The sequence below is a fragment of the Aotus nancymaae genome, unplaced genomic scaffold, assembly GCF_030222135.1.
Source record: "Aotus nancymaae isolate 86718 unplaced genomic scaffold, 86718_ANA_hifiasm-v0.15.2.pri h1tg000016l, whole genome shotgun sequence".
NCBI lineage: Eukaryota > Metazoa > Chordata > Mammalia > Primates > Aotidae > Aotus > Aotus nancymaae.
In genome coordinates, this window is record NW_026988428.1 from 16,479,244 (window position 1) to 16,490,863 (window position 11,620).

At 35.2% G+C, this 11,620-nt stretch overlaps 1 pseudogene; it reads left to right on the forward strand.

Annotated features, from left to right (window-relative positions):
- Positions 1 to 1,015: 1,015 nt before the first annotated feature.
- LOC105709880 (small ribosomal subunit protein uS7m-like) lies at positions 1,016 to 1,683 on the forward strand (annotated as a pseudogene).
- The last annotated feature ends 9,937 nt before the right edge of the window (positions 1,684 to 11,620 follow it).

Consider the following 11,620-nt stretch of genomic DNA (forward strand, 5'->3'; position numbering starts at 1 on the left):
GCCCCAAAATATATTTTTAAAAACTGACAGAATTGAAGGGGGAAACTGACAATTCAATAATAAATAATAATGGGAGATACTATTAGCTCACTTTCAGTAATAGATAGAAAAACTAGGTAGAAATCAATACGGAAATGGAAGACTCGATCAACAGTATAAATCAATGATAACTAACAGATATTCCTAGAACACATTCTCAAGTGCACATGGCACATTCTCCAGGATAGACCATATGTTATTCCATAAAGCAAATTTCAATATATGTAAAAGGAATAAAAGCATACATAGTATGTTTTCTAACCACACTGGAATGAAATTAGAAATTAATAATGAAAGAAAATTTGGGAAATTCAAAAGAAGTAGAAATTTAAAAACACATTTCTAAATAACTAATCATTTAAAGAAGAAATAGCAAATTAGAAAATACCATAGGATAAATGAAAACAAAGCCACAACATATATAAATCTACAGAGTGCAGGTAAAGCAGCCATTAGAGAGAAATTTATATTTCTAAATGCCCACTTGTAAAAAATCTCAAATTTCAAGTAATGGAACTTTTCACCTGAGAAACTGGGAAAAGAAAAACAAAATCCAAAGGAAGTAGGAGAGGCATGATAAAGATTAGAGTGAAAATGAATTAAATTGAGATTAGAAAAACTATAAAGAGAATCAAACAAATTAAAAGTTGGCTTGATAAACAGATCAACAAAATGATAAAGTTTAGGTAGCCTAACACAAAATAAATCATAAAAGACTCAAATTAGGGGGCCTGCATGGGGGCTTGAGAGGAGCAAGTGCCGTCACTGAGTGCTTCGCCAGACTGCGACGGATATTGGGAGGGCAAGTGTTTCCTTTTGGCTCTTCCCTTTGGATCCTGGAGTGAGAAACCCTAACGTCCAGATCAGTGGAGTAAAACGCGGACTTTGTACCCCGAGGAGTCTTTTTCACCCTTTTCCCGTCGCTTGCTTAGGCGTGCTGAGGGCAGTCTTTTTGGGGTCCTCGTAGCCAGCCAAGATGGCTGCCCCCGCAGCCATCCCGAGGCTAACTCAGGTGAGGTGGAGCTGCTATAGTGCTGAATTCAAGGATCCCCTGATTGACAAGGAACATTATCGCAAGCCTGTGGAGAAGCTAACTGAGGAGAAATATGATTGGGAACTCTAGAAGACTCAGCTCATCAAAGCTGCTCCAGCAGCGAAAACAAGTTCTGTGTTTGAAGACCCAGTCGTCAGTAAATTCACCAACATGACAATGAAAGGAGGAAACAAAATACTGGCCAGATCCCTCATGACTCAGACTCTGGAAGCTGTGAAAAGGAAGCAGTTTGAGAAGTACCATGCCGCTTCTGCAGAGAACAGGCAAACATTGAACAGACCCCCTACACCATCTTACACCAAGCACTGAAAAACTGTGAGCCTATGATTGGGCTGGTACCCATCCTCAGAGGAGGCTGTTTCTACCAGGTCCCTGTACCCCTACCCGACTGACGTCACTGCTTTCTGGCCATGAAGTGGATGATCACTGAGTGCTGGGAGAACAAGCATAGGCGGACTCTGATGCCAGAGAAGCTGTCACACGAGCTGCTGGAGGCTTTTCATAACCAGGGCCCCGTGATCAAGAGGAAGCATGACATGCACAAGATGACTGAGACCAAACATGCCCTGGCCCACTACCGCTGGTGGTAGAGGTTCCAGGAGCACAGGGCCCTCTGCCGCAAGAAACTGTGAGCCACTGCACACTGAAAAATACCTGTGGTTAAGGATGTAGCTGCTTTGTAAGGGTGGGCAAGCCTCAGAAGAAAGATGGAGCAGCATATTTACTGTCCGGAAATCCTTTCTTTGAGGCTAGAACTTGCTCACTCTGCCCCCATTGCCTTCTAAAGATCCCTCATTATAAAGATCCCACGTTAACGTGGGGATTTCCTGCAGGAAACTCAGGGCCCAGTCTTCTCTTCCCTCAGCTTGGAGTGGACCTTTGGATATAAAAGGAAGCAGTTTTAGTATTAGAAAAGATTTATCGGGAAATTCTCACGCTGACGTGGTATAGCATGTGGTGCAGTGCCAGCATTCATTGAAACTGGCTGGAGGAAATAGACTTGTTTCCCGAGTTGTCCTTGTACAAAATGTATAAAAAGTAGTTTCTGGTGTGAAAAAAAAAAAGACTGAAATTAGTAAATCAGGAAGAAATAAAAAAGAGGCATTATTCCTGGTCTTATAGAAATGCATGAATTATAAGATAATATTATCAACAACTTACTGGAGCAGATATTTCTATTAAAAAAAGGAAAAAAAGGTAACATTATCAACACCTATATGCCAACAAATCAGATAACCTGAATAAAATGGACAATGTTCTAAAGAGAAACAAATTACCAAAACAAATTAAAGAAGCAAAACATTGGAATACTCCTTAACGAGTGAAAAAACGGAACTAATATTTTAAAAGCTACCTACAACGTAAAGCCTAGTCTCACATATCTTCACTGTTAAATTCTACCAAATATTCAAAAAAGAATAATATTTGTTCTCCATAAACTCTTCAAAAGCATGAAAGAGGAGGAAACACATTCCAATTCATTCTATTAGGCTAGCATTATGTTGATACCAAAATCTGATAAAGACATCATGCAAATATCCTCAACAAAATAGTAGCAAACCAAATGTTACAACTTATAAAAAGGACTATATACCATAGTCAAGTAGTATTTATCCCAGAAAGGTAAGTTTGACTTAACATCTGAAAATTAATCAATGTAATATACCATACTAATAAAAATAAAAGACAAAAAACACATGGTCTTCTCAATATATGTAGGAAAAGCATTTGACAAAATCTCAAACCCTTGCCTGAGAAGACTCAACAAATTAGGAACAGAAGGGAATGTCTTCAACCTGACAAACTTTAACCTCAATATCAAACCTGATAAAGAGCATCTAAGATTAATACAAAGCTGAAATCATACTTAATGGTGAAAAAAGAAAAAATGCTTTCTTCTAAGGAAAAAATTATCACATTCACACTACTATCACATTGCACTGGTATCTAGGGTAATAAGGAAGAAAAATAAATAAAATACATCCAATTTTAAAGATAAATAAATAGGCCAGGCATGGTGGTTCATGCCTGTAATCCCAGCATTTTTGGCGGCCAAGGTGGGGAGATCATGAAGTGAAGCGATTGAGACCATCCTGGCCAACATAGTGAAACTCTTTCTCTACTAAAAATACAAAAATTATCTCAGCATGCTGGCGTGTGTGTGTAGTCCCAGCTACTTGGGAGGCTGAGGCAGGAGAATCATTTGAACCTGGGAGGTCAAAGCTGCAGTGAGCTGAAATCACACCACTGGCAATATAGCAAGACTCTGTCTCCAAATAAATAAATAAATAAACCACTATTTGCAAATAACATGATCTTTTATATAGAAAGTCCTCAGAAATCCCTAAAATGCTATTAGAAGTAAAAAGTGAGTTTATCAAAGTGGCAGGATGCAAGATCAGTATACAAAAATCAACTGCCTTCAAAGCCTGTAGTCCCAGCTACTTGGGAGGCTGAAGTAGCAGAATGGACTGAGTACAGGAGTTTGAGCCTGCAGTGTGCTACAATCATGCCTATGAAAAGCCACTGCACTCCAGTCTGGCAATATATGAAATAGTCTACACATACACACACACATGCACATACACACATACACAAAGTCACACACATAAAGTTAGTCTCTATGGAAAAAAATCAATTGCCATCAATTAGATATAATTAAAAGTCTGATAAAATTAATAAAATATTTCCATTGAAAATGTCATCAAAAGGATAAAATATTTAGCAATAATTTGAAAAGAATGAGTACAAGACTTGTATTCTAAAAACTAATACAAGAGAAAGATAAATTGTACAATTAGAATGATATGATGATACCTTTGGGGATTAGAATGTATAATGCTGTTTCATAGCATGGGGCATATAGACCTTGTTTCTGGAGTATCTAGAGGAACATATACCTGTTAAGTAGTCAGATGTAGGAATCCAAATTTCAAAAGGATAATCAAGCCTAAAGACAGACATCTGCCAAACATTGCAATATAAAGTAAGTAGTTGATTTTTATGAAAGTGAATGAGGTTGTTCAATAAGCATTTTAAGGATAATAAAGAGTGGAACAGAGTGGTTAAGAGGAAACAAATCAGGATGGCTCTAAGAGAAAACAAAAGAAAGATTAAGGAGAAAAGAGAATCCTAGCATCTACTTTTCTAATGTACACCAAAGGATTATAAAGTTTAGAAGAGAGTATCTTTTGGGTATGTCAAATATTCAATAAGAAATTAAAAACGTTATTGGCCTTGAAAGATGCACCTACTGCAAAGTGATAAGGACAGAAAAAGTGCAGAAATTGGGGTAAAAATGGGAAATAAATCAGTATATTTAGCTATCCCCATCCCATCATGTATTGTCATCAAATCTGATGAATGTCTCTACTATGACACATTGCTTTATAAGTTTTTGTTTTCATACCTGTGACTTTTTTAGCAGTTGGGACCATATATTATTTATTTTGTATCCCCAGTGCTTGGCCCTAACAGGTAACATAATATTGTTTATGTCGGTAAAAACACACATTGGAAGATGATATTTGAAACAGAATTTATTGGATAATCAATTTGGAGAGTTAAGCAATAAGCACATCATGTAGAACATTATTTGCCATAAATTGTTGCAGAATTTTGAATAGGAATGTCATGGCCATATTTACATTTTAGGAATATCACTCTGGCCAATTTAGGACACAGGAATAAGAAGGGTACACGACTGGCACCAGGGAAACCACATCATGACAGTACAGCCACTGCAAGAGACACTAAATAGCTGATCTTAATCATTGTTAATATGAGTGACAAAGAAGAAAACTGACAATGGATAGTTATGAAGTATGTTGTCAAGCATTGCAAGTAGACTCGATGTGGAAACTGATGCTGAAGAGGAATCAGGGGTGACCCCCAAGTATCTCTGTTCCTGACTGAATGGAAATGGAATAGCAGCTAATGAAGAGGACAATTAAAAAATGAGAGCTTGCTTTGTTAGGAACTTGCGGTCAGTTTTGACCTTCTTGAATTGGAAGTATCTGCAGGATATCCTTATTCAGGTGATGAGTAAGAAATAGGGATGAGTCTAAAACTAAAGGAATCGTTTAGGTCTCTTAAGCCAGCTACATGTTTATAAATAAACTACTTCAAATGACTCATGTGCAGTTACATCACAGTAGAATAAATGTAGAGATTGAAATGTAAAAACATATACCCAGGGATCATGGTGCATTTAAATTGTGATTAAGATATTTTAAACCTTTATGTAATGCTAAACATATAAAATCACAGTATGTAAAGCCTAGAAAGAAAATTTTGAAATATATTTAATATGTTATTATATGCAGCTCTTGTTAAGGCTATGCTATGTCTGAGTTCTTGCTCTCCAAATTTGAATGGCTTGGAATGATTATTAATTTATGAATTAATGAAGAGTGAGAAATATGACCAGGAAGAAAAGGAAGATGATTAAGGAAAGTCTTTCATGAACATCTGATGATTACTTCATGCATGCTTTAATTAGATGCAATTTCTGGATAATGTTTGTATATAACTTACTTATTTAAGAGAGTTAGATGACCATTAGTTTTAGTCTTAATATGTGTACTTATGTCTTATAACTAAATCATTATTGATTCTTGAACATTTTAGTGAATAAGCATTAAACTGCGGTTTTCAAATTGCTCAAATTATGAATTAATGTGGCCTATCATTGCAAAATATAATGAGAAGAAATTGAGTTTTAAAATTAACAAAATAATCTTAAAATTCAGTCATACAGGACTGATTGTAATTATATTTGATGTTCACATTATCTTCTTATCTCTGGTGTCATAAGATTAACATAAAATAAGAGGAAGAGTCATATAAATATAAAATGTCCACAATGCTTGTTTAAAATCTGAAATCCAAAAACTGAAGGTGGATTATGACTAATTTAGACAAAATCTGAAGTGAACTGAAGTGAGATGATTATTTATGGTCTTTATGATACATAGTGTGAATGTGTATGTATATATGAGTACACAGATACCTGTATATCAGTATATCTATGTCCATCTGTATAGCCAACCATCCATCCACACCCTTTTTTTTTGCTCCAGAGATACTTTTTTTCTTGATAATGCAGTGCTGTCCTGGGCCCTGCTAAGGTTATTTCAGAGTATGTAACATGTATACTCTCTTTCTAAAATAATACAAATGCTTATGAAATCCTCCTGATACCAAGCATTTTAGATAAAAATGGCGGGCCTGAACATCCTCTGTTTTCTGGGCAGACATATACTAACTCTTATGGCAAGCATGTTCTTGGCAGCAGTTATTGCTTCATATAACTAGAAATCCAGAAGTAGATCAGGCTGCAGAGTTGCCCTAAGTTTATCCAGTATGCTTCTCTGCAGTTCACCACCTTCCTTTCACCAGTTTCATCTTCATTTGATAAAAACAAAAGGATACAACATTTTGTAATGTTCGAAGCCACATTACAACATCTAGAAAAGGCATGTGAAAATTTTTTCTATAAGTCCCAGTGAAAATTTTTTCTAGAAATCCCAATGAACTTTCATTCATGTGTCAGTGGACTGTGTTGTGGTAATTCCATAAGTGAATGGGTTAGACATGATAAAAATAAACACTGACTAATTCTACAGAAGTTATATTTTGCTGTGATAAATGCAGACAATATATTTTCGGCAGAGGGTACTGAGAAGGCACTGAGACAACTGGGATGTCTAAAACTGATGTTTTCCAGTTTTCCTGGTCATGTTGGCAATAGTATTCTGTGTGTGATTCCAGATTATGACAAGTCCTGAGTGGGCTTATCAAGGGACCTCCTTAACATACCACCCCAAAGCTCTACTACACTTAGCTTAAAGTGTTACCATAATTGTTTCTAATCACTTATGTCACCTGGATTTAAAATGTGAATTTTAGATGTATTTTCTTAAAATGAAATGAGGATTATTTTTATATGCCTTGGACACATTACAAAATAGCCACTAGATATCACTCATGAGCAGTGCCTTATGGGTTTTATCTATCTGTGGGTATGCATTCTCTGATGTTGCCAGGTGACACCAGTTACCGCTGCCTGACCAGAATCTATAATTCTACATTCCCACGCTTGAATCAAACCTGGTTTTAAAACTACTCATTGGCTGGAAAAATGCAATGTTGTATTAGTTGCCACCAATAATTCTCAGTAATGGCTGCACTTTAGAAATAAAAAAATACTGGTCAGAGGCTATGAAGTGAGGCCCTAACATCATTAGCTTAAAAAAAACCCAAAAAAACAAAACACCCTCCTGCTCACTCATTCTAATGTGCTGTCAGTAATGAGAACAAGAAGCTTAGACTACTCACAACACCTACCTGAGCTGACAGGAATCTCACAAACCAATGGGGTAATGTACTGGAAAGTCATACATAGATAATGGAGATAACCAAAATGTCCAACATAGTAATATCACTTTAAACAATTCTTTATTTAATAGTATGAGTTTACCCAGATAAATATTTGAAAAAATCAACATAAAATGTTTTTGTCCCATTTCTTTCTCATTAATAATTTGTTAACTTTTGTTTAATTGTATTATTAGTTTAAAAAATTATGTTCTCTGGGTAGCCTTATACACAGGCATATATTAGCAGAGTATTAATAAGCTGCAAGACAGCTTATTAGTGGATAAAATAAACATTTATGGGATTGTATAGAAAAGCCATTCATTTTCCCTTTCTTGAAAATTTTTTTTCTCACAAGTAAAATTTTGGAAAAACACTATGTTTATACTTTTGGAATTACCTATAATGTCTAATTATGTGTACCTGCTAGAATAATTAAAGTTTATTTTATTATAATCAAACATCTTTTTTATTTTACATTTTCATAGAAAGTTCCCCAGTTTAAATCTCACAAAAAGTGCTTTACAGTTGTGTCTAAACAGACAAAGTATAAAGCAGTCATCTGTTAAAATAATATTGTGCAAATTCTATGTTAAGTGAAATGGATAGTTGCAAAGTTTTCATTTTATTGTCCTCATTTAATTTAGGTAATTTGTGTAATGAGAGTAATTTATGTAGAAACTTTTTTCAATTTTAATAGAGACAAAAATTATGAAATACATATCTTAAGAGCACAGTTATTATAGGAAGGAAAACTCTGGGCCATATCCCAACATCAAATTGGGAAAACAAAAACTAAACATATTGAACAGATATAGCATTGAATATCTCAAATCTTAATGCCAGTCTCCATTTAGTTTTTAAGAGTTATGAAATTAGGAATTTTTTTTATCTGTCAGCTGTGCTTTCTGGCTACAAATAGAAAGCAGTTTCATAGTTGCCAATATATATATAAAAAGAGAAGATTCTACTGTCTTGAAGAAGTCTAAATAATAGAATTATTTTCTTAGATTCATTATATTAATTGACGTTTAATTTTTATTACATTAAAGTAAAATTGTCCTCTTATGATGTGAGAACATTTCCACTTGGTGTGTGTGATTTTTAATTTATCTATGTATTATCCCTCTAATCTTTCTTCATCAGGTTATTCATTTGTTGAAAACAAGATGTTTATCCATTTGGCTTTATATTTACAAATTTAATTTGATAATTATTTAAGCCATGTGAAAAGTCATCAGCCAAACAGTTATCTAATAAAGTGCTAAAACCATTCTTTCAAAGATGCATATCACATAGCATAACAGTAGAATCAGAAAGACAATGTTTATTAATTGTATTTTATAATTTCAAATAAATTTATATATTTCATGTAAAATTAAATTATTTTCTACTTTGTATCTAATTTTTCACATTCTAAATAGGTTCAGGGAGATATATAATTTTTGAATTTTTGATCACTTGGCATATATCAAAGATTTAAAACCAACTTCCACAAAACATACTCTTTATACATTTCTACTTATAGAATTGCTGCATTATCTGAATTCTAAGAGGAATAGAAAAAAAGTCGTTTTGCATGGATTATTTAAAATTCCATCAAAAACTTAAAGGTATTGCATTCTTACCCCATGATCTAGAAGACAGGGACTCTTTATTTTCATTTTTAACCTTAGCATCCATTATGATTTATAGTTACTGTCCCCAAAATGCTTAAGGTAGGAAGAAAGGAAAGGATAAAGGGAGAGAGGATGGGCAAAGGAAAGGAAGAAGAGAGAGTGAGAGAGAAAGAAGGAAGAAAGGGTAGAAGAGAGGAAGGGAGGAAGGAAAGAAGAAAAGGAGGGAGGAGAGAAGGAAGAGAGAACGGGAGGGAGGAAAGAAGGAAGGCAAACAGGTAGATACTCCACATGTGTTCATGCTGCCCAGTCCTGCAATAGCATTCTCACTCAACTGTACCTGTTGAAATTCTTGCCATTGCTCAAGATCTGTTTTAAATCTGACTAATTTTATGATTCTTCTGATCATTCTCAAGTTAATGTGATTGCTATTCTTTCCTTTTTTTATTGTGAAAGGTAAGTTCAATGCATATCCTCCATCTCATGCCTGAGAGATAATTTCTTTAGACAGTTTCTGCATAATTCTCTTTGTTCTTTTTTTTTCTTCCAACTTTTATTTTAGGTTCATGGGTACATGTGCAAGTTAGTTGTATAGGTAAATTGCGTCTTGTGGGGGTTTGGCATACAGATTATTTCATTACCCAGGTAAACAAGCATAGTACCCAATACATAGTTTTTCCATCCTCACTCTCTTTCCACTCTCCACCCTCAAGTAGGCCCTGGTGTCTATTGTTCCTGTGCCCATGTGTTCTTAATGTTTGTGGACTACTTATAAGTAAGAACATGCAAGATTTAGTTTCCTGTTCCTGTGTTTATTCGGTTAGGATAATGACTTGCAGCTCTATCCATGTTACTCCAAAGGACATGATCTTCTAAGGATAGTCCTTTATGTCTGTGTAGTATTCTGTGATGCGTATGTACCACATTTTCTTTATCTAGTTCACTATTATGGGCATTTAGGTTGATTCCATGTCTTTGCCATTGTGAATAATGCTGCAGTGAACACACATGGGTATGGGACAGAATTATTTATATTCTTTTGGGTGTATACCCAATAATGGGATTGCTAGGTTGAATGGTTGTTCTAAGTTCTTTGAGACATCTCCAAACAGTTTTCCACAGTGACTGAACTAGTTCACACTCCAACTTGCAATGTATGACTGTTCTCTTTCCTCTGCAACCTCACCAGCATCTGTTATTTTTTAACTTAATAATAGCCATTCTGTCTGGTGTGAGATGGTATCTCACTGTGGTTTTGATTTGTATTTCTTTAATGATTAGTGATGCTAATTTTTTTATTTGTTTGTTGGCTGCTTGTATATCTTTTTTTTTGAGCTGTCTGTTCATATCATTTGCCTATTTTTTAATGGGGTTGTTTGGTTTTTGCTTGTTGATTTAAGTTCCTTATAGATCCTGGATATTAAACCTTTGTCAAATTCATAGTTTGCAAATATTTTCTCCCATTCTTTAAGTTGTCTGTTTCTTGATAGTTTCTTTAGTTGAATTAGGTCTCATTTGTCAATTTTTATTTTTGTTTCCACTGCTTTTGGTATCTTCATCATGAAGTCATTGCCAGTGCCTATATTTAATATGGTATTTTCTAGATTTTCTTCTAGGGTTTTTATAGTGTTAGGTTTTTCATCTAAGTCTTTAATCCACATTGAGTTGATTTTTTGTAAATGGTGAAGGAAGGGGTCCCATGTTAATCTTCTGCATATGATTAGCCAGTTATGTCAGTACCATTCATTGAATAGGAAATTCTTTCTTCTCTAATCTGAGCTTACTTCTTTGTAGATTTTACTCTCAGGCAACCTCTCAGCTAACAGCAACTTCAAGTTATTATGTGCCCAATCATGGAACAGTTGTTCAGGTGCGGTGGAGTAGTGGATTTGTGTTTTGTTTTGTTTTTCTGGTTAGCCTGTATTATGTGCTCACCTCTGTGTTGGGGTAGTTAGGGCTTATTAATGGTCAGCTCTACCAGCAACACATGGTATAAGAAAGAGAGTCTGGGCACAGTGGCTCACACCTGTAATCCCAGCACTTTTGGAGGCCAAGGCAGATAGATCACTTGAGGTCAGGAGTTCCAGACCAGCCTGGCCAACATGGTGAAACCCTTTCTTTAGTAAAGACGCAAAAATTAGCCAGGCATGGTGGTGTCTGCCTGTAATCCCAGCTACTTGGGAGGCTGAGGCAGGAGAATCGCTTCAACCTGGGAGGCAGAGGCTGCAGTGAGTCTAGACTGCACCACTGCATTCCAGCCTAGGTGATAGAGAGTCTATCCCCCCAAAAAAGGTTGTGCGGGGGAATCACTCTTAAAGAAACTGATGTTAGATAAAGAAAATATATATATCAGATACAAACTATATATTTCATTCCTTAAAAACATTGTAGGTCATATATAAGCCAATGAATAAATATCAACCGCATAGATGGATAAATAAATGAATGCTTTTCTGCTACTGTAAATGATTGTTTTGTAATATCAAGCACACACTAAGCTGAAAAGGGGAGCATGTCTTAGCATAAAGTGACT